Here is a 22,929-nt window from a genome sequence, read left to right on the forward strand (position 1 = left end):
GATGGTGATACCAGCCGCTCAACAACAGCCCAGCAGGCAGTTCTGGGAAACAGATGAACATTTCTGAGAAGTCACACCCTTAACTTGACATACTGTCTTTATGATTGATTGGTTATGTACAAGCTATGCTATGCAGATGCAGCATTCAGTGGGCTGAATAAACTTGGTTTTAGCTTTTCTCTGCATCCGTTTGAGTTCATACTCTGTTCACAACCTAACACCTTGCTTCAATGTAATTACTTTAAGGCCTAAATGTTCTTATTCATCTTCAGAATTAGAATTACATTAACCTTGTTTTCACATTAAACTAACATAAAGAAAAGGGTGGTGACATGTTCTAATCTTCCCATGCAGTCACATGATGACCAACACAAGCAGTATCTGTAACAGCACCGTTTCTAGACAGACAACAGAGGATGTTCATGATGTTTTGATAAACAGACTATTAGAATTAGAATATAGATTAACATAAACTTTACCTCTTCAGTTAACTTTCATAATAAATGCTCAAAATGGGTTTTGAAAGAATCTTCACCTCCACAAATGAAGTATTAAAAACACTTGAGAAGCTGTCATTGTGAACAGATTAAATTTGTGAAATGCACTCATTTGCGATCTGGTGTTACACTAAGATGATTGAGCTACACTAACAATGATTGCGTTATACTAACTATGATTGAAATAAAATTGGCTAATGTGATTAGCATGAGGTTGTAAGTAACAAAAACATTTCCCAGGACATAGACATATCTGATATGGGCAGAAAGCTTAAATTCTTGTTAACCTAACTGTACTGTCTGATTTACAGTAGCTATTACAGTGAAATAATACCATGCTATTGTTTGAGCAGAGTGCACAATTATGAACTTGAAAATGTATAATTAAACGAATTAGGTACATTTGGGTAGACCTGATACAACATTTTGAACAGAATGGTTCATTGAATCAGTCTAAAACTTTGCACATACACTGCTGCCATCTTACCATATCTAATGATTTGAAAATGCATATCTCTACTTCAGGTCCTGAGCTACAGGCAGTTAAATTTGGGTATGTCATTTTAGGCGAACATTGAATAAAAGGGTCCGATCCTTAAGAGGGTATCAACATTTTCAAATTTTCTCAGTATTATTCCAACTTTTTAGTGTGGAAATATAAATATACACCAGTTATGCTAATTTGGACCACCAGGCTGCTGATGTCATGCAGTATGTCGTTTATGTTTTTATACTTTTTCATAATGACAACTACAAATTTGATGTCAGACTACAATAGAATGTTCATGATGTCAGACAACAATAGAATGTTCATAATGTCAGACTACAATAGAATGTTCATAATGTCAGACTACAATAGAATGTTCATGGTGTCAGACTACAATAGAATGTTCATAATGTCAGACTACAATAGAATGTTCATAATGTCAGACTACAATAGAATGTTCATGATGTCAGACAACAATAGAATGTTCATAATGTCAGACTACAATAGAATGTTCATAATGTCAGACTACAATAGAATGTTCATGATGTCAGACTACAATAGAATGTTCATAATGTCAGACTACAATAGAATGTTCATGATGTCAGACTACAATAGAATGTTCATGATGTCAGACTACAATAGAATGTTCATAATGTCAGACTACAATAGAATGTTCATGATGTCAGACTACAATAGAATGTTCATAATGTCAGACTACAATAGAATGTTCATGATGTGACTGTCTACAGACATGTCGATAAACGTAGTCTTGTCATCTTTGATTGTTTACTCACTGTCTACTACACTACCGTACTCACTCTGTTTACTACACTACCGTACTCACTCTGTTTGCTACACTACCGTACTCACTCTGTTTACTACACTACCGTACTCACTCTGTTTACTACACTACCGTACTCACTCTGTTTACTACACTACCGTACTCACTCTGTTTACTACACTACCGTACTCACTCTGTTTGCTACACTACCGTACTCACTCTGTTTACTATACTACTGTACTCACTCTGTTTGCTACACTACCATACTCACTCTGTTTACTACACTACCGTACTCACTCTGTTTGCTACACTACCGTACTCACTCTGTTTACTATACTACTGTACTCACTCTGTTTGCTACACTACCATACTCACTCTGTTTACTACACTACCGTACTCACTCTGTTTGCTACACTACCGTACTCACTCTGTTTACTACACTACTGTACTCACTCTGTTTGCTACACTACCGTACTCACTCTGTTTACTACACTACCGTACTCACTCTGTTTGCTACACCACCGTACTCACTCTGTTTACTACACTACCGTACTCACTCTGTTTACTACACTACTGTACTCACTCTGTTTACTACACTACCGTACTCACTCTGTTTACTACACTACCGTACTCACTCTGTTTGCTACACTACCGTACTCACTCTGTTTACTACACTACCGTACTCACTCTGTTTGCTACACTACCGTACTCACTCTGTTTACTACACTACTGTACTCACTCTGTTTAGCACATGGCCTCACATGTGAATCCTTAAAGAGATGGGTGGGTCTAAGGCTTAAGAGTGTGAATGAGAGTAGACAAAGATGAGGTGTAGGTGTACCAAAACATTCAAGGACCATTTATATAAAAGTGGGTTTACAAGTTGATCAACTTTCAGAGCAGAATTACTTTCCCATTGTTCCTCAACTGTAGTGTATGATACACCATTTTCTATCTCTGAGTCTCTGCTTTTATTCAATGTAAAATACACCATTTCTAATTTTGCTATGTCGAATAGAGCCGGTTGGTCCCAGTTGTCATCTCATTGTTACTTAGGGAGCTCATTCTATAATACAGACATGGGTGAGTTCTGTCCCAGGTAGATGCAAAAATCTGATTCACGGTATCAGGAAGGAATAAGCAGGAAATCTGGAATCCTCCATCCAGGATTTTTTGAACACTGGGGATTTTGGGAAACTTACTGGACTGTGTGCATGTTTATCCTCTCTGGGCTAGGCGGGACGAATTCGTCCCACCTACGTAACAGCCACTTGCAGCCTGTGGCGCGATTTTCAAAACCTTAAAAATCCTATTACTTCAATTTCTCAAACATATGACTATTTTACAGCTATTTAAAGACAAGACTCTCGTTAATCTAACCACACTGTCCGATTTCAAAAAGGCTTTACAACGAAAGCAAAACATTAGATTATGTCAGCAGAGTACCAAGCCAGAAATAATCAGACACCCATTTTTCAAGCCAGCATATAATGTCACCAAAACCCAGAAGACAGCTAAATGCAGCACTCACCTTTGATGATCTTCATCAGATGACAACCCTAGGACATTATGTTATACAATACATGCATGTTTTGTTCAATCAAGTTCATATTTATATCAAAAACCAGCTTTTTACATTAGCATGTGACGTTCAGAACTAGCATACCCCCGCAAACTTCCGGGAATTCGCTAACATTTTACTAAATTACTCACGATAAACGTTCACAAAAAGCATAACAATTATTTTAAGAATTATAGATACAGACCTCCTCTATGCACTCGATATGTCCGATTTTAAAATAGCTTTTTGGTGAAAGCACATTTTGCAATATTCTAAGTACATAGCCCAGGCATCACGGGCTCGCTTATTTAGACACCCGGCAAGTTTAGCACTCACCATAATCATATTTACTATTATAAAAGTTTCATTACCTTTTGTTGTCTTCGTCAGAATGCACACCCAGGACTGCTACTTCAATAACAAATGTTGGTTTGGTCCAAAATAATCCATCGTTATATCCGAATAGCGGCGTTTTGTTCGTATGCGTTCCAGACACTATCCGAAATGGTAAAGAAGTGTCGCGCGCATGGCGCAATTCGTGACAATAAGATTCTAAATATTCCATTACCGTACTTTGAAGCATGTCAACCGCTGTTTAAAATCAATTTTTACGACATTTTTCTCGTAGAAAAGCGATAATATTCCGACAGGGAATCTCCTTTTCGGCAAACAGAGGAAAAAATCACAAAGGCGGGGGCGGTCGGGTCACGCGCATAAGCCCAGAGTCCCTTGATCGGCCACTTGAGAAAGGCGATAATGTGTTTCAGCCTGGGGCTGGAATGACGACATTCTGTTTTTTCCCGGGCTCTGAGCGCCTATGGACGACGTGGGAAGTGTCACATTAGAGCAGAGATCCTTAGTAAAAGATAGAGATGGAAAAGAAGTTCAAGAAATGGTCAGACAGGCCACTTCCTGTAAAGGAATCTCTCAGGTTTTGACCTGCCATTTGAGTTCTGTTATACTCACAGACACCATTCAAACAGTTTTAGAAACTTTAGGGTGTTTTCTATCCATATGTAATAAGTATATGCATATTCTAGTTACTGGGTAGGAGTGGTAACCAGATTAAATCGGGTATGTTTTTTATCCAGCCGTGTCAATACTGCCCCCTAGCCCTAACAGGTTATATTACTGCCTAGCATCAAAATCTTATTCATATTATCATGGTCTTTAATTTAGACAACAATTAGTTGTGTGAAGTGTTAGTAGAGTACTGGAACCTGTATACTCCGGTGGAAACTGAAGCTGTCTTGAATACAATTGTCTAAATACACATACCATGTTTTCTCTTGCAGTATTTTAAACTGCATCATTTCTAGACAGACAACAGAGGATGTTCATGATGTTTTGATAAACAGACTATTATAATTAGAATATAGGTTTACAAACATTGCCTCTTCAGTTAACTTTCCTAAAATAATGCTGGAAATGAGTTTTAAATAATCATACCCTCATTTTGTGCTCTATAAGATGTCAATATAAACAGACAAAAAATTGTGAAATGTACTTTAAACTGATGTTGGGACTTTATTAGATGAATCATGTTGCCACGGTCGTGATAATGGACGAACCAAGGTGCAGCGTGTGTTGAGTTCCACATCTTTATTTGCAGTGAAAACTTAAACAAAAAACAATAAACATACAACGAACGTGAACTACGTGGTGCTGAATGCACTCACACAAAACAATATCCCACAAACACAGGTGGGAAAAAGGGCTATCTAAATATGATCCCCAATTAGAGGCAACGATTACCAGCTGCCTCTAATTTTGAACCATACAAACCACCAACATAGAAATACAAAAGCTAGAAACCCCCCTAGTCACGCTCTGACCTATACACCATAGAGAACCCAGAGGGCTCTCTATGGTTAGGGCGTGACACATGTGATCAAACAGGATGTGCGTGTGTAGTGATTAATTTGCCCCTCACTCCTCTCCTCAGCCACTGGATTAGTCTGATGGGTGACAATATTAGAATACCACTTGTGAATGATGCCCAGCTTGTGTGCAGTAAGGCAAGAAACACTGCATGCCTTTTTTGGCGACTTTTTCAATTCACAGTTGCACACCTCATGTAGCCTAGCCCATAGTCCTATATGTTTTAATAAGGTTAGTATCACACCTCATGTAGCCTAGCCCATAGTCCTATATGTTTTAATAAGGTTAGTATCACACCTCATGTAGCCTAGCCCATAGTCCTATATGTTTTAATAAGGTTAGTATCACACCTCATGTAGCCTAGCCCATAGTCCTATATGTTTTAATAAGGTTAGTAGCCTATAGTCCTATATGTTTTTATAAGGTTAGTATCACACCTTATGTAGCCTAGCCCATAGTCATATATGTTTTGATAAGGCCTGTACTAAAGTGGCCAAATGACTCCTTCAAATGAAGCACATGAATCCGCTTTATAACCAGTGTAGAGTCTAAGACCCCCATTGTTAGGGGCGGAGACATGAGCATCTCATCATTATATACGGATCTCTGGTTTCAGCTTCTTGCGAAATGGAAAGGAAAGATAGCGCGTTCACAGTGCACTGTTAGGATGCGTGAAGATAATGTGTCATGAGAATAATGTAACATTTTGAATCAAGAAGAAGGGGAAGTGGGTGAAGTTATGGTCCGTCTCTCTCCAGAATGCATTCAGATGTAGGAAAGTTCCCATTTGGCAATGTCTGATTTCTGATTGTCATAAGACTTCATGCTAATCACATTAGCCTACGTTAGCTCAACCGTCTGACGGGGGATACTGATCCCGTAGAGGATAATGCCCTTTTAGTGTAACACCAGATCCCAAATGAGTGCATTTCACAAATTGAATCTGTTCACATTGACATTTTATCAAGTGTTTTTAATTGTGGAGGTGGAGCATAAAATAGGGATAAGATTACTTTCTAACTCATTTAGATTTTTTTTAATGAAAGGCTCTGTTATAATATATATTCTAATTCTAATAGTCTGTTTATCAAAACATCATGAACATCCTCTGTTGTCTGTCTAGAAACGGTGCTGTTACAGATACTGCTTGTGTTGGTCATCATGTGACTGCATGGGAAGATTAGAACATGTCACCACCCTTTTCTTTATGTTAGTTTAATGTGAAAACAAGGTTCATGTAATTCTAATTCTGAAGATGAATAAGAACATTTAGGCATTAGAGTAAATACATTGAAGCAAGGTGTTAGGTTGTGAACAGAGTATGAACTCAAACGGATGCAGAGAAAAGCTCAAACCAAATTTATTCAGCCCACTGAATGCTGCATCTGCATAGCATAGCTTGTACATAACCAATCAATCATAAAGACAGTATGTCAAGTTAAGGGTGTGACTCAGAAATGTTCATCTGTTTCCCAGAACTGCCTGTTGGGCTGTTGTTGAGCGGCTGGTATCACCCCCCCATTATCCCCCACGTTGTTCCACCTCCGCTTCTGGGAGGAACCAGGCGGGGCCACAGAGCAGGTAAGTACAGATTCTTCTCCAGTGACACCAATGCCAACGTGATACTACCTCTGCTACACTGAACACATATCCTAGATCTAGAGGAACTTGATTTACAAGTAGAAGAATGTTCTGTAGGTGTTATGATTGGGGTGATGTGTGTTCCAGCTTCCACTTCCAACAAGGAATACAACTGTTTAACAAATTGCATTGGTGTCAACCATACTGTTCTTCAGTCTAATCCAGCTGATCCCAGTTTTACCTGTTGTAAATCTTTTTTTATCATTGCAAACTGTGTCTAAAGTTTCCTGACATATATTTGAGACTTTAACAGTTGGTATTAAATCAGTTTTTCTGATGTTTTCTTGTTTTGTTTGTTCATCATGTTTTGACCTCCAGACTCCCCATCTCATCCCACCAACTCTGTCAGTCCAGCAGGCCCCACAATGCAGCCTCCACACCACTGCAGTAACAGCCACATCTTCCCATCACAATGCTTCAGTACTATCTCAATGTGTTGTAAGTCCTGTACAGCACTTGGTATTCATCACTGTTGAGACAATGTTACAGCTGATAACATGTAATGACATTTCCAACGTAACCAACCCCCTCTGATTCTTCTCATTCAGGAATTACCATCCAGGATCCTGTGTTAACGTCAATGTGAAACAGCATTGACCCGTGATCACCACCAACCAGGGCTCCACAGTGGTATCCTTCGATGCCCAGGCTTCGCTCAAGATCAACTAAAGGAGATTTGGAAGGATCCCAGTGAGCAAAATTGACATTTTTTGTTGTTGTATATATGTATTTTCAACGTCTTTTGATCATAGGGATGGCCTCCCCAGAGAGCACACCAGGCAGCAAACAGCACTTTGATGTGATTGGCTGGTCAGCAGGAAGTATTATCTGGCTAAACAGAAGGGATGGTGGATCTGACAGAGAACGTTTTTATGGAATGATGTCAGGTTAAAACTGTAAATAAAAAAGGTGAAATGTACAGAATGACTTGATTGATCAATTAATAACACACCAAACTGTTGTTTTAATACATGGAAGAATTTGATTAGTCAAGGTACAATAAACAAAAACATTTATGGAATGACTAGACTAGTCAAAGTATATGGAATAACTTGAGCAGCAAATGCATGATGCTGACTTGGACTTTCAACATGAAACAGTCATTCGTTTTTATCAGTCCTTCCTCTGGTGACACATTGGCCCCTTGTCAGTGGCAGCTGGAGTGAAGGGCCCGACAGGCATACTGCAAATTATAATGTAATAAACAAAAATTAGTGTAATAACTCATTATAATGTAATAACTTAACCTGTTGTGGTATAGGGGGCAGTATTTTCACGACCGGATAAAAAACGTGCCCGATTTAATCTGGTTACTACTCCTGCCCAGAAACAAGAATATGCATATAATTAGTAGATTTGGATAGAAAACACTCAAAAGTTTCTAAAACTTTTTGAATGGTGTCTGTGAGTATAATAGAACTCATATGGCAGGCCAAAACCTGAGAAGATTCCATACAGGAAGTGCCCTGTCTGACCATTTCTTGGCCTTCTTTGCCATCTCTTTCCACAACAAAGGATCTCTTCGGTAACGTGACACTTTCTGATGCTCCCATAGGCTCAGGAGTAATAACCAGATTAAATCGGGTACGTTTTTTATCCGGCCGTGAAAATACTGCCACCTAGCCATAACAGGTTAAAACATTGTTAATTCGACGTTGTCTGCATCTGGGTCTTACCTTCATACCTGATAATATTATCATATAATACAATATAATGACTAGAATAGAATAACAGTTTTGACATGAAAGCCCAGCCAGATGTTTTAGTCCTTTAGCAGAAGCTCTTATCCAGAGCAACTTAGAGGAGCATTATGGTTAAGTGCCTTGCTCAAGGGTACATAGACAGCTCAGAGATTCAAACCAGCGACCTTTCAGTTACTGTCCCTACGCTATAAACCACTTGGCTACCTGCCACCTTGACAGTGTGTCTCTATACCTCTCAGTCTCTAAACCACTAGGATAGTTGTCACCTTGACAGTGTGTCTCTACACTTCTCAGTCTCTAAACCACAAGGCTACCTGCCACCTTGACAGTGTGTCTCTATACCTCTCAGCATCTGAAGACACCCAGCCATGGTTAGGATTATTAGAGAAGCTTTTCCTGCTGAAAGACAGTTTCATTTCATCTGGTTTCAGAAATAATGTATTGGATATGTTCATAACCCCGTCCACCTATAAGATGTGGGGGGGATCTGTATGACTAAGAAGAGATACAAAGAACTCTGATTGGAAAACGTCTTCTCTTTTTAGTCTTAGATATGTCTAGGGTTAGGGTTACTGCTGAATGTAGTACCTCTAACCCTAAACACACTGTAATGTAAAGTATTACCCCATTCTCAATGATCAGTCAATACATACAGTATTAATTTCAACTACAGAACATTGGATCAATATCAAGTCCCCTCCTCATTACAACCACTTAAGAATTATTATAGACACTTAAAATCAGTGTTATAACACATAAGTGTATTATAAGGCATTTTAAAGGTCATTAAAATAGTTAGAATATGTACTTCATAGAAACTGTTACCCTTTATATATTCTAACCACTCTATTTAATATTAAGGGTCCTAACCTAGGAACTAAAATATTTGTCTCCTTCTCGACGTTGCATGCAGTTCTCTCTCTCTCTTCCTCTAACCCCTCCCTCCTTCCCTCCCTCTAAACTCACCTATCTGGCAGAACCAGAAAGTCCATACCTCCCAAAAAAATACCTTCTGTGGAAACAAAACGTATCTGAGTCTCTGTGTCGTCTGTCTTTGTGAGAGTGAACAACCATCAAAATGGCTCAGAAGGGAGTTCTGCTGGACCAGGGCTTGTTCTGTTGTTCTGTCTGTCTGGATCTACTGAAAGAGCCAGTCACTACTGCCTGTGGACACAATTACTGTAGAATCTGTATTGAGCGCTGCTGGGATCAGGATGTTCTGAAAGGGGTCTATAGCTGTCCTCAGTGCAGAGAGACCTTCATTCCAAGGCCTAATCTGAGGAAAAATAACATGTTGGCTGATATGGTGGAGGACCTGAAGAAGACAAGACTCCAGGCTGCTCCCCCTCCTGCTCTGTGCTATGCTGGACCTGGAGATGTGGTGTGTGATTTCTGCACTGGGACCAGAAAGCAGAAAGCCCTCATGTCCTGTTTGGTGTGTCTGGCCTCTTACTGTGAGACTCACCTCCAACCTCACTATGAATTTCCTGCATTGAAGAAGCACAAGCTGGTCAAAGCCACCGCACAACTACAAGAGAAGATCTGCTCTCATCATGACAAACTGCTGGATGTTTACTGTCGTACCGATCAGCAGTGTATCTGTCTGCTGTGTGTGATGGATGAACATAAAGGCCATGATACAGTGTCAGCTGCAGCAGAGAGGAATGATAAACAGGTAAGACCAGAACAACGTGTTGGTGACTGTCTGATAAACAAAGAATTAAAGAAGCAGTAGGAACTAAGGCTGTTTGAATATGAGATCATTCAAGTGAAATCGATCCAGGGCAGAACAAATATGATCACAAACTCCAGGGCGGCAGCGTTGGACTAGTAACCGAAAGGTTGCAAGATCTGACAAGGTACAAATCTGTCGTTCTGCCCCTGACCAAGACTTTCATTGAAAATAAGAATTTGTTCTTAACTGACTTGCTTCCCTGGTGGCACAGGGGGTCTAATGCAGTGCTAGCTGTGCCACCAGAGACTCTGGGTTTGAACCCAGGCTCTGTTGCATCTGTGAAGCTAGTTCATCGCCATAATGTTTTTTTTTCTTCAGATAGCCAAGTTAACCATGTCATCGCCCCCCCCATAAAAGTTGTGAACCTCCGACTCCTGTGATGTTTCGAGGAACAGACCCCTAGTTGACTGTTAGTTTACCTTACAGGTGAAATTAAATGTCGTTGATATTCAGCCAACGACTACTATATAACGTTACCCATGTAAACATTACATCGAATCAAATGACCAACGTTTATCCACATATTTGGTTGATAGAGAGCTTTCCAACGATCCGTGACATGAACAAAGGCACCTGTTGTTGGCTTGAGGGTCTTTAGTTTAGCTGGCTAAATTAGCTAATCCCACAATTTGCCCAAGCGTCGTTCGGGTTAGGGAAAGTTTGGCCGGCAGGGATATCCTTGTCTCACTGTGCACTAGCTACTCCTGTGGCGCGCTGGGTGCAGTACATGCTGACCATGTTGCACGGTGATTCCTGGCTTCCACATTGGTGAAGCTGGCTTCCGGGTTGGATGTGCGTTGTGTCAAGAAGCAGTGTGACTTGGTTGTGTTTCAGAGGACGCATGGCTCTTGACCTTCGCCTCTCCTGAGTCCGTACGGGAGTTGCAGCGACAAGACTGTAACTACTACTAATTGGATACTATAAAATTGGGAAGAAAAAGGGGGGTAAAAAATAAAATAAGAATTTGTTCTTAACTGACTTGCCTAGTTAAATATCAAAAAATATATTTATCACCATTTTTTTAAAGACTCAAACTGTCACGTCCTGACCAGCAGAGGGAGTAGTTGTTTAGTATTTTGGTCAGGACGTGGCAGAGGGATGTTTGTTTTGTATGGTGGGGGTTTTGTGTGTGTTGTAGAGGGGTGTTTGATTTATGTGTTCCTGGGTTTTGGGTGTATGTTCTAGGTTAGTATGTTCTAGGTTGTATTTCTGCATTCTGTCTAGTTTAGGTTTTCTATGTTTAGGTTTGGGTGCTGGACTCTCAATTGGAGGCAGGTGTTTCTCGTTGCCTCTCATTGAGAGTCCTATATATGGGTAATTGTTTGGTGTAGTGTTTGTGGGAGATTGTTTCTTGTTTTGCGTGTGTGATCCTGACAAGACTGTTTTGTTGTTCGTGAGTTCTTCGTTTTTGTTATTTTGGTGTTCGCTTTAGTTAAAATAAATAACAAGATGAGCATCCACATTCCTGCTGCGTTTTGGTCCTCTATTCCCGACGACAACCGTTACACAAACCAAGTTTATTCACCCACTGGGTCATACAGCTGCAAAGACAAAAACATATATTTATAACCTCATACAAGACGAGATCAACTCCTTACACATCTAGACGGCCAATACATCTGTGTTGCTAGACAGGAACTGAACTGGTTCCACTCACTGGTGTAGTCATGGCCCTGCCTGATGCTAAAACCTTGGTGGGTGTGGAAGTGTGTGTGAGATAAGACTGTAGTAGGAGGGTCGTTGGGGTGGGCCTCTCTGGCCCCCCCTCCCAGAGGTTTCTTCTCACTTCATCTATTGACTTGAACTTGAGACGAATTCCTGTCTCCTCCCAAGTTCTACAGCTGGCCTGCCTTATCAGAGACTAACTAGACTGTTGATATCCTGGCTCCTCCCTAGTTCTGCAGCTGGCCTGCCTTATCAGAGACTAACTAGACTGTTGAATTCCTGGCTCCTCCCTAGTTCTGCAGCTGGCCTGCCTTATCAGAGACTAACTAGACTGTTGAATTCCTGGCTCCTCCCCTAGTTCTGCAGCTGGCCTACCTTATCAGAGACTAACTAGACTGTTGAATTCTTGGCTCCTCTCTAGTTCTGCAGCTGGCCTGCCTTATCAGAGACTAACTAGACTGTTGAATTCCTGGCTCCTCTCTAGTTCTGCAGCTGGCCTGCCTTATCAGAAACTGAAACTAGTTGCCCTTTGTCTCCCTCTTTAGGAACATTTATATTCAACAATAACATGTTTGAACAGAATATTTCAGCACTTCCCCTTGTATCTCTCAGTAACTTTCCATACACCAAGTTCCTATCCACCGTTCATTGACCCCAACATATACATTCCTTATACATGTAAAGTCATCAATACGTTATAGTACGGTAACATGAATAAGTATATTTCTAGCTGGAATCCAACAAGTCAAACACGCTTATCATTTGTTATCAAGCTTCATTATCATTTGTTATCAAACTTCATTATAATTCATTTTTAAACACCATTATCATTTGTTATCAAACACCCAATCAGCGCCCTGATTTGTGTTCTGTTAAAACTATAATCATTCACATGACAACATAATAATATATTTTCACACAGACACTTCCTCAATATTTGTATCCTTATATTCTATGGGTCCTATGTCACATTACTATACTATTGATCTACTGGACTAATAAAGCTTGATAGCTCATTGAAGAGTGATTCTCCACAGAGGCAGCTGGGGATGAGTCAGCAGAAGGTCCAGCAGAGATTCCAGGAGAGAGAGAAGGAGCTGAAGAAGCTCCAACAGGCTGTGGAGTCTCTCAAGGTGAGTATTGTTGACCAGAGGAGACACATCATTTCACTTCTGTCCTCCAGTCAGAGAGAGGGAGAGACAGGCTCCTCTCCAATCCCACTGACCCCACTGTTGAGAACAGGCTGTCTGGACCCCTTTCAGAGAATTGACTGCTTAATGTAACCAACGGGATATGAACCCAGGTCTACCGTGGGATAAACCAACATCTTGACCACTACATCAAGAGAACATTCCCTATTGGGCCGATGCTGATTTAGAAGTCGCAGGCGGGATACCTCATCACATAACCATGAGTAACCATGACTGACTCATGTCCCCTATACATTAACATGGAGCTCTCTCTCTCAATTCAATTCAATTCAAAGGGGCTTTATTGGCATGGGAAACATATGTTTACATTGCCAAAGAAAGTGAAATAGATAATAAACAAAAGTGAATTAAACAATCAGAAATTAACAGTAAACATTACACTCACAAAAGTTTCAAAGGAATAGACATTTCAAATGTTATAATTCAATTGGAAAACAGAGATTATTTGTGGTTTCAGGGTGGGTGGGAAAGGAGTTGGGTGCAGTTGAATCAGTGAAGGTAACCTGTAGTGGACTTGTGATATTTGTTTGTGGTTCTTCTGACCAGAGAGAGTGGGCGCTCCGTGTCACGCAACTTGGGTCAAGATCTGATTCTTGTTTTGCTCTTAGGAACAGGGCACCATTGAAAGGAGTGATTTCTGGGGTAGCGTTAGTGTGGAGGTGGAGCAATTGAAGTTGAAGGCTCTTGGTGTTTGTGATGCCCGCCGTTTGGTGTGAAGCAGACCAGGTGGTGAGCGTGGTGAAACAGAGGAGTCACTGTCAGCGTTTGAGTCTTTACCCAACAAAGTCATGTTGGGATATATCAGTTATCCTGTTAGAGTCTTTGTGTTGAATCCACTGAGCTGTTTCAGGTGCAACGTTTATGGTCATGTTGCAGCAGTTTGGAGGAGGGATATTACAAGATGTGGGAAGTGTGCAGGAGGTCATGGGATAGAGGATTATGTAGTTTCAGTGGATAAAGTTGTGTCAACTGTAGGGGTGTCCATGTTGCTGGGGATAAGAGGTGTCTGGTGAGAGAGAGGCAGGTTAAGGTGGCTAGAGTCAGAGTAGTGCAGAAGGTGTCGTATGCTGAGGCAGTGAAGAAAGTAGAGGAGGATGGGTCAAGGCTGAGGGATCCTGAGAGGATCCCTGTGAGTAGTAGATCTGTGCCAGCACAGAGGGATAGGCCAACGAATGAAATATGCTTCAGTAAGGTTGGCTTCTTAGAGTTCAAAGCAATGGTTATCAACTGTACCACAGAAATGGAATGTAAATCAAAGACAATAGATGTTGTGGTGGCAGCTGCAGAGAAGTATTTGGTCATACGATATTTGACTTCAGAAGAGTTCCAGGGTGTGTTGAGTGGTGGTGTCCCGTCCTCCCAGGTCGTTGGCATGGTGCAGGAGCAGATAGGGTCAAAGTAGTGGAATGGGGTAGTGGGTTTTTAATGAGTATAGGATTAGTTGGAAGGGTGTTTTATTATTTATATCACAAAGTAAAATAGATTTATATTATTGTCCAGTTGGGGGTGGTAATACAACATATTGGATGCCAACCGTCGTTAAACTCCAAAGAAGAACAAACGTTATATTATGTCTATGTACAGTGTTGTAATAATGTCTCTCTCTCATTCCATCACTTTCGTGGTAGTTGGTTGTGTGGGTCTCTGGCTGTGAATGGGATGCTGACAGACAATCGTTGATGGATATTTATAGAGCTCTGATCAATACGACAATTTATTACAGGTGTATAGTTTATGGAACAGCAGCAAAGACTTAAGCTGGACAGAATCCAGTATATAGCTTTAAGGATATGTATTGGTGCATTTAAATCAACATCTGTATGTGTCTTACTAGTGGAGGCAGGTGAGATGCCTTTGGGTATACGGCGTAATAAATTGTCATTATCTTATTGGGTTGCAAGGCTGTGAGGTTGAGCATCCCACTGCTACTGTTCTAGATGACTGTTGGGAATATACTAGTAGACAAGGCAGTGGTTTTGGTTGGACAGTTGTAGGTATCAATGTTATTATGGAGAAATGAGAGAATGGGTGTAGTAGTGAGATTCTGCTGGGTCCCAGCACATTCAGGTGTGGAAGGGAATGAAATTGTAGACCAGTTATCTAAAAGAGCTTTAAAACCAGATATAATATATATTCATGTTCCACTGGGTAGAGGTGAGGACAAATGTAAAATCAGAGACATTTTGATAGATGTGTGGCAGAAGAGATGGGACTCTGAGCACAAGGGACGGCATTTATATGTCCTCTAAAGGTCGGTGGACCAAGGTTCAAAGGTCAGATTAGGAAGGAAGAAGTGGTGTTTACTCGATTGTGTTTAGGACATTGTACATTGACCTGGTCCTTACATCTGGTTGGCAGCATGTGAATGGTTTGTGTCTGGAGGGTATTGTCAATGAAACGGTGGAACATGTGTTGTTATATTGTTGTAAGGATGTTGAAGAGAGGGAAAGATTGAAGTGTAGGGTCATTGAGGTTGGATGGGGTTGGGGGGGTTGGAAGGGATTTGGGGGATGGGGAGGGTCTATTAGAAGTTAGTAGGGCTCTTTTTTATTTTCTCAGAAGTACTGAGTTAGGTAGGAGGATTTAGAAATGGTGTAAACCGTGATTGAACGCACTCCAGCACAGTAGGTGGCACCATGCACCTTTAACGTTGATTTGCGGACCGCCATTATATCATAGAAGAAGAAGGTGTTGTGGTTCCTGAGGAGGGCTACTATTCTTTTGCGTATTTTCCAAATGTATTTTGTAGTTGTTAAGGGTTTATTTCTTAGTTTCCACTGTTTATCGGTTAGAGTTGAGGGGGAGTAGGGTAGTTTGTTTGGGAGGTGTGATGTCCTCAACCGAGTGGAGAAGAAACGCTGTCTCTTCAGGTGCGTTCTGGAGAATGGTGTGGAGGAATTATTGATCATGGTCGGTGAACAGGTGGGAGAGGAACATATACACTCTGTATCCAGAATGAACAAGGCGGTGGTTGTGGTAATGTAAAAGGTGAGTCTTGTTACCCGGCTAGTTACCAGTATGATTTATGTGAGGGGTGTTGGTGCTGATTTCAACAAGAGTAGTGGTGTCTAATCTGCCTCCGTTTATTACGGACGAACAGATCCGTAAAGAGTTGGTTCGTTTTGGTCCATTTCCAAGTGGTTTTCTGAACTAAATTCAAGGTTAAACAGGGGAGGGGTGGTACACAGGGTTTGTTAGCACAGATAGTGTGGACATTTTTTACAAATATTTTCTGATGAAACTATCCGCCAAGGAGCCCAGTGATATAATATTAGCATATGTCCCAGCTGTTTGCTGTGGTTTTGAAGTAATTCTCTTCCAGCCCACGTTAACCTTGTAGGTTTACCTCAGGTAACTTATTGTTAACTAGGTTACAGCTACTTGGTGAGGAAGCTCACTGTTCACCTGGTTACATGTTGTAGTGACCTACAGTGTTAGTGAGTAGAACAGATGGTTGGTGCAAAGACATCAAACGTTAAACATGTTTAAACATATTTTATTTCAGAAAAAGGTTTAAAACCTAAACAAAACGTATGTCCCTGTCCTCTTTTTCAAGATGTCCCGATTTAAACAGATGTGTTGTTTCTAAATGGCTGCTGGGTAATATGATAATCGTTGAAATCTGTTGGTTCGTAGGCATCAAATAGAGAGAAAGCTGCGCAGGTTCACTGAGTTGTAAACCAAATGGATAGGTGGAGCTCATTGATTTGTAGCTCTGACTCAGTTGCTACCTCAGATTATGAGCCTATCAAGTGTGGTGAATGAGGTATGTAGTACCCACAGAAGACCACAGGGAGGAGCAAGAGAGATATAAACCCATACAGTTTTTCCCTTTAAATACCCTGAACCTAACAATCAATCAAATGTATTTATGAAGCCCTTTTTACATCAGCAGATGTCACAAAGTGCTGTACAGAAACTCGAACCCTACGTATAACCTATTTTAGCCTGAACCCTAATTCTAGGGTAGGGTAGCCTACAACTATTTTAGTAATAATATTATGTTAGTAAATACCGTTTTAGTACTAAATAACATTTGTTATTTTTTAAATAAAACCTATGTAAGCATTTGCTTTTTATTAGTTATTTTATTATATTTATTATTGCAAGGCAGAACACTTGATAAACAAGACTCATTTGTTTTATATGTTAAATGTGGTTTGACCTGGGTGACATAGTAACCTCTATGTGAAAGTCCAACAATTGGCGTGGGACAGGTGGGGCAGGTTTGAGACTGATCTCTCTAATTAAATACACTTTATTTCTCAGCTGCCTCACCAATGTCTTTACGTGAATTAATAACTTTTAATTGGTAAATATTTCCAATAGATGGCAGCATAAGACCACGTAGCATCAGTAATAGGCTACAAGGAGCAATATGATTGACATAAAATAGCATGCAACCAAAGACAATGTCCCATGATTTTCTAAAATGGTAACTACCTACTGTCTCTGTCTCTCTGTTTCTCTCTCTCTGTCTCTGTTCTCTCTCTCTCTCTCTCTCTCTCTCTTAACAGCGCTCTGCACAGGCAGCAGTGGAGGACAGTGATCAGATCTTTACTGAGCTGATCCGGCTCCATTGAGAGAAGGAGCTCTGAGGTGAAGAAGCTGATCAGAGCCCAAGTGAAGGCTCAAGTGAGTCAAGCTGAAGGACTCCTGGAGCAACTGAAGCAGGAGATAGCTGAGCTGAGGAAGAGAAGCACTGAGCTGGAGCAGCTCTCACACACAGAGGATCACATCCATTTCCTCCAGGTAACTAAACTGTCTTGTTACATGTGATATGAAATTAACTTAATGTGAAACTATTCATCTCAATCATTATGTTGTCCTGTCTGTCTCTCTGTCCCTCTCTCTCTCTCTCCCTGTCCCTCTCTCTTTCTGTCCCTCTTTGTCCCTCTGTCCCTCTCTCTCTCTGTCCCTCTCTCTCTCTGTCCCTCTCTCTCTCTGTCCCTCTCTCTGTCTGTGTCCCTCTCTCTGTCTGTGTCCCTCTCTCTGTCTGTGTCCCTCTCTCTGTCTGTGTCCCTCTCTCTGTCTGTGTCCCTCTCTCTGTCTGTGTCCCTCTCTCTGTCTGTGTCCCTCTCTCTGTCTGTGTCCCTCTCTCTGTCTGTGTCCCTCTCTCTGTCTGTGTCCCTCGCTCTGTCTGTGTCCCTCGCTCTGTCTGTGTCCCTCGCTCTGTCTTTGTCCCTCTTTGTCCGTCTCTCTCTCTGTCCTCTCTCTCTGTCCCCCTCTCTCTCTGTCCCCCTCTCTCTCTCTGTGTCCCCCTCTCTCTCTCTGTGTCCCCCTCTCTCTCTCTGTGTCCCCCTCGCTCTCTCTCTGTCCCTCTTTGTCCCTCTCTCTGTGTCCCTCTCTCTGTGTCCCCCCTCTCTCTGTGTCCCCCCTCTCTCTGTGTCCCCCCTCTCTCTGTGTCCCCCTCTCTCTGTGTCCCCCCCTCTCTCTGTGTCCCCCCCTCTCTCTGTGTCCCCCCCCCTCTCTCTGTGTCCCCCCCCTCTCTCTGTGTCCCCCCCTCTCTCTGTCCCCCTCTCCCTCTCTGTCCCTCTCTCTCTTTGTCCCTCATTGTCCCTCCCTCTCTTTGTCCCTCTTTGTCCCTCTCTCTTTGTCCCTCTTTGTCCCTCTCATTCTTTGTCTCTCTTTGTCCCTCTTTGTCCCTCTCTCTCTTTGTCCATCTTTGTCCCTCTCTTTGTTTGTCCGTCTTTGTCCCTCTCTCTGTCCCTCTCTCTCTGTGTACCTGTCTCTGTCACCTCTCTTTGTGTCCTTGTCTCTGTGTCCCCCTGTCTCTCTGTGTCCCCCTCTCTCTCTGTGCCCCCCTCTCTCTCTCTCCCTATCTCTGTCCCCATCCCTCTCCCTCTCTGTCTCTGTCCCTCTTTGTCCGTCTCTCTCTTTGTCGCTCTTTGTCCCTCTCTCTCTCTGTCCCTCTCTCTCTGTCCCCCTCTCTCTTTGTCCCTCTCTCTCTCTGTCCCTCTCTCTCTGTCCCCCTCTCTCTCTGTCCCTCTCTCTCTCTCTCTCTGTGTCCCCTCTCTCTCTCTCTGTGTCCCCCCTCTCTCTGTGTCCCCCCCTCTCTCTGTGTCCCCCCCTCTCTCTGTGTCCCCCCCTCTCTCTGTGTCCCCCCTCTCTCTCTGTCCCCCTCTCTCTCTCTGTCCCTCTCTCTCTTTGTCCCTTTTTGTCCCCCTCTCTCTCTCTGTCCCTCTCTCTCTTTGTCCCTCTTTTTCCCTCTGTCTCTGTCCCTCTATATCTCTGTCCCCTCTCTCTCTCTCTCTGTGTCCCTCTCTCTCTTTGTCCGTCTGTGTCCCTCTCTCTCTGTGTCTCTTTGTGTCCCTCTCTTTCTGTGTCCCTCTCTCTCTCTGTGTCCCTCTCTCTCTGTGTCCCTCTGTCTCTGTGTCCCCCTCTGTCTCTGTGTCCCCCTCTGTCTCTGTGTCCCCCTCTGTCTCTGTGTCCCCCTCTCTCTGTGTCCCCCCTCTCTCTGTGTCCCCCTCTCTCTGTGCCCCCCCTCTCTGTGTCCCCCCCTCTCTCTGTGTCCCCCCCTCTCTCTGTGTCCCCCCTCTCTCTGTGTCCCCCCTCTCTCTGTGTCCCCCCCTCTCTCTGTGTCCCCCTCTCTCTCTCTGTCCCTCTATATCTCTGTCCCTCTCTGTCTGTCCCTCTCTCTCTCTTTGTCCTTTTTTGTCCCTATCTCTCTTTGTCCCTCTCTCTCTTTGTCCCTCTTTGTCCCTCTCTCTCTTTGTCCCTCTTTGTCCCTCTCTCTCTTTGTCCATCTTTGTCCCTCTCTTTGTTTGTCCGTCTTTGTCCCTCTCTCTGTCCCTCTCTCTCTGTGTACCTGTCTCTGTGTCCCCTGTCTCTCTGTGTCCCCCTCTCTCTCTGTGCCCCCTCTCTCTCTGTGTCCCCCTCTCTCTCCCTCTCTCTGTCCCCATCTCTCTCCCTCTCTCTGTCCCCATCTCTCTCTCTCTCTCTGTCCCCATCTCTCCCTCTCTGTCCCTCTCCCTCTTTGTCCCTCTTTGTCCCTCCCTCTTTGTCCCTCTCTGTCCCTCTCCCTCTCTGTCCCTCTCTCTTTGTCCCTCTCTCTCTTTGTCCCTCTCTCATTGTCCCTCTTTGTCCCTCTGTCTCTTTGTCCCTCTCTCATTGTCTCTCTTTGTCCCTCTCTCTCTTTGTCCCTCTCTCTGTGTCCCCCTCTCTCTCTGTGTCCCTCTCTGTCCCCTCTCTCTCTCTCTGTGTCCCCCTCTCTCTCTGTGTCCCTCTCTGTCCCCCTCTCTCTCTGTGTCCCTCTCTGTCTCTCTCTGTGTCCCTCTCTCTCTTTGTCCCTCTTTGTCCCTCTCTCTCTCTTTGTCCGTCTGTGTCCCTCTCTCTCTTTGTCCGTCTGTGTCCCTCTCTCTCTGTGTCCGTCTGTGTCCCTCTCTTTCTGTGTCCCTCTCTCTCTCTGTGTCCCTCTCTCTCTCTGTGTCCCTCTCTTTCTGTGTCCCTCTCTCTCTCCGTGTCCCCCTCTCTCTCCGTGTCCCCCTCTCTCTCTGTGTCCCCCTCTCTTTCTGTGTCCCTCTCTCTCTCTGTGTCCCTCTCTCTCTCTGTGTCCCTCTGTCTCTGTGTCCCCCTCTGTCTCTGTGTCCCCCTCTGTCTCTGTGTCCCCCTCTGTCTCTGTGTCCCCCTCTGTCTCTGTGTCCCCCTCTGTCTCTGTGTCCCCCTCTCTCTCCGTGTCCCCCTCTCTCTCCGTGTCCCCCTCTCTCTCCGTGTCCCCCTCTCTCTCTGTGTCCCCCCTCTCTCTCTGTGTCCCCCTCTCTCTCTGTGTCCCCCTCTCTCTCTGTGTCCCCCTCTGTCTCTGTGTCCCTCTCTCTCTCTGTGTCCCTCTCTCTCTCTGTGTCCCTCTGTCTCTGTGTGTCCCTCTGTCTCTGTGTGTCCCTCTGTCTCTGTGTCCCCCTCTGTCTCTGTGTCCCCCTCTGTCTCCGTGTCCCCCTCTCTCTCTGTGTCTCTCCCTCTCTGTCCCTCTCTCCTCTCTGTCCCTCTCTCTGTCCCCATCTCTCTCTCTTTGTCCCTCTGTGTCCCTCTCTGTCTCTCTCTCGGTCCCCTCTCTCTCTCTCTCTCTCTCTCTCTCTCTCTCTCTCTCTCTCTCTCTCTCTCTCTCTCTCTGTCTCTCTCTCTCTCTGTCTCTCTCTCCAGAGTTATCAGTCTCTCTCCAGTATCAGTGTATCTTCAGACTTACCCAGCATCGTTGTCCGTCCTCTTCAGTACTTTAGAGATGTGAGTAAGACTGTGGCTGAACTGAGAGATGAACTAGAATACTTCCTTAAAGGAGAATGGACCAAGATCTCCGCTACAGGTGTGTTGAAAACAATAAGAACATCAAGTTTAGACCATTGAAAGTTCCCTACTAGTCATATACATGTGGAATATGGTATGATGATAACATTCCCTCTCTCTGTCAATGTGTTTGTGTGTCTGTAGTGAATATAGTGGATGTTTTACTGCCTCCAGAGCCCAAGACCAGAGAACAGTTGTTACAATGTGAGTCTCTTTATTGTGAAGTAACTAACAGTCTCTTTTACTGACTCTCCTAACAATCCCTCTAGAAATATATAGCAATAGTATATCTAATCAAAGACTGGGTATCTATCTGACTCCTCATATTTCTCTGATTTGATCTCTGCTGTGCTCTAATCAAAGACAGGGTAGATACAGTATCTGACTTAACTTATTGTTCTGACTCCCCTCATTGGTCTCTGCTCTGCTCTTCTCCCAGATTCCTGTCAGCTCACACTGGACCCAAACACAGCACACACACACCTCTCTCTGTCTGAAGGGAACAGAAAGGTGACCTATACAGGCCAAGTCCAACCATATCCTGACCATCCAGACAGGTTCACCAACTACAGGCAGGTTCTGTGTAGAGAGGGTCTGTCTGGACGCTGTTACTGGGAGGTGGAGTGGAGTGGTTATGTTGAGGAGTGGGTTTATACAGCAGTCTCATATAAAGACATCAGCAGAACAGGGTCAGATGGTGGATTTGGAAACAATAACAAGTCCTGGAGTTTACTGTGCTATAGAGGTGGTTATTGGTTCAGACACAATAATGTTAAGACTAAAGTATCAGGCCCTCAGTCCTCCAGAGTAGGAGTGTACCTGGATCACAAGGCAGGTACTCTGTCCTTCTACAGGGTCTCTGACACAATGACCCTCCTCCACAGAGTCCAGACCACATTCACTCAGCCCCTCTATCCTGGGTTTTATGTCGATGGTACTGCTGAGCTGGTTAAACTGTAGTAGGGTCCACATAGATACTAGTCATGCTGGTGTAGTCTATAGCTGAGCTGGTTAAACTGTAGTAGGGGTCCACATAGATACTAGTCATGCTGGTGTAGTCTATAGCTGAGCTGGTTAAACTGTAGTAGGGGTCCACATAGATACTAGTCATGCTGGTGTAGTCTATAGCTGAGCTGGTTAAACTGTAGTAGGGTCCACATAGATACTAGTCATGCTGGTGTAGTCTATAGCTGAGCTGGTTAAACTGTAGTAGGGTCCACATAGATACTAGTCATGCTGGTGTAGTCTATAGCTGAGCTGGTTAAACTGTAGTAGGGTCCACATAGATACTAGTCATGCTGGTGTAGTCTATAGCTGAGCTGGTTAAACTGTAGTAGGGTCCACATAGATACTAGTCATGCTGGTGTAGTCTATAGCTGAGCTGGTTAAACTGTAGTAGGGTCCACATAGATACTAGTCATGCTGGTGTAGTCTATAGCTGAGCTGGTTAAACTGTAGTAGGGTCCACATAGATACTAGTCATGCTGGTG

General features: G+C 43.2%; 1 pseudogene; it reads left to right on the top strand.

The window, feature by feature from the left end:
* The first annotated feature begins 9,571 nt into the window (after positions 1-9,571).
* On the top strand, positions 9,572-22,460 carry LOC123732587 (tripartite motif-containing protein 16-like; annotated as a pseudogene).
* Positions 22,461-22,929: the final 469 nt, after the last annotated feature.

This window comes from Salmo salar, unplaced genomic scaffold, assembly GCF_905237065.1.
Source record: "Salmo salar unplaced genomic scaffold, Ssal_v3.1, whole genome shotgun sequence".
NCBI lineage: Eukaryota > Metazoa > Chordata > Actinopteri > Salmoniformes > Salmonidae > Salmo > Salmo salar.